Genomic DNA, 1,807 nt, shown 5'->3' on the forward strand with positions numbered 1-1,807 from the left:
TCTCTCTCTCTCTCTCTCTCTCTCTCTCTCTTGAAGAAATCATTTGTGTTCAGACATGGAGAAGGATGGGTCCTACTAGATATACATACAGACAGACAGACAGAAAGATGTGTATGCATACATACAAATAGATGCATATGCAGGCATACATGCATACATACAGACAGATGAATATGCAGACATACATACATGCAGGAATGCATGTATACATACAGACAGACAGACATGTATGCATGCATGCAGGCAGGCATGCATACATACATACATACATACATACATACATACATACATACATACATACATACATCATGGCCAAAATACAATGTGGGTAGATAAGCTATGGAGTGCGTACTGTACAAACATCTCCCTGCAAAAGCTTGATAATATAAAAAGTGTAACTCTTCTGATAGTTGTGGCAAAACTACCAGAAATCATCACCCAATAGTTGCTTATTGGTAGAGATAGCTCACATTCTACAAGACAACCTTCATTAACCTGTTCAAAAGAACAATGAACACTGGGATAGATCCACCTGATAGGTTGGTAGTTGTATGCACAACATTACTAACTAAAAACCAGGTGATACATGTAGCCAAAAATTATAGATCAATAGGATGCTTCAGTATGATGTGTAAGTACACCAGCTAGTATTTACATATGTACATACGTATGTATATACATGTGTTCATACATACATACTTACATACTTATATGCATACATTAAAAGCAATCACACACACACAATCATGAACCAGAGTACAAGTATATCAGTACAAAATAAAAAAACTAGTGATATGCATGCACTAACTCACATATTCACAAGTCCATGGAACAGACTTAATCCAAGCAAATGTCTTGACACATTATTAGTGGCAACACTTGAATTTTACAAAAGAACTTAAATCACACATGCATACAGGTTGCTGGAATGCATTTCTACAGGAATGCATTCACACAGAGTGTGGTGCAAATACACAGAATGTGATGACTAATGGCAGACAGGAGGAAAGCACCAAGGAAGGCTGTTTAAACAACCCAAGTGAAATAACCTTTTTAAACGGAGACTTGGGAGAGAAATTCTCATCATACCAGCAGAAAATCATGCATAAGTACATATCTCACAAACCAGAAACTCAATGGCTTGTCGCTATCCCTGGCTCACCTGGACCTGCAACAAACACATCACATCTCATCTAGAAGGCTATATCTTTGCTATGCCTCTAAACCTCAACGCTGTCATAGAAAGTGTCAGTTGTGCTGTAACAGTGTAGAAGATATCACCCATTGTATCAGCAGTTCTCCGACCATGTTTGCAAAATACAACCTTCCTATGAGGCATGACATGATTGCTAAGACAGTCCACAGTGCTATACAATGTTATAAGCAGAAAGGATTGTCTTGGCTACCAAACACCAATCTGTAAAGTATACTCACCTTTAAAAATAAAGAATACAAGAGGAACAACCCATTGAAAATGCAATGGGCAAGATATAGTCGTATGGGACAGAGGGCAAAAGTTGTGTGCCATTGTAGAGATCAGTTTCCCAACAGATATGAATTTCACTTTGAAACTTGAAAATGACAACAGCTATTGAGAATTAATGAGAAACATATAACTCTTACATCCAGGATATAGATTTTTATTTGTTCTTATAATCATAAGTGTACAGAGAGACCAATTTGCATTCTCCAGAAACAGTAAATCAGAGGAACAGGGAAAAGTTGTAAAACATCTCTGGGTGAACATATGCACACAATCACACACACACACACACACACACACACACACACACACACACATGTATAT

This window comes from Octopus bimaculoides, chromosome 24 (genome assembly GCF_001194135.2).
Source record: "Octopus bimaculoides isolate UCB-OBI-ISO-001 chromosome 24, ASM119413v2, whole genome shotgun sequence".
Taxonomy (NCBI): domain Eukaryota; kingdom Metazoa; phylum Mollusca; class Cephalopoda; order Octopoda; family Octopodidae; genus Octopus; species Octopus bimaculoides.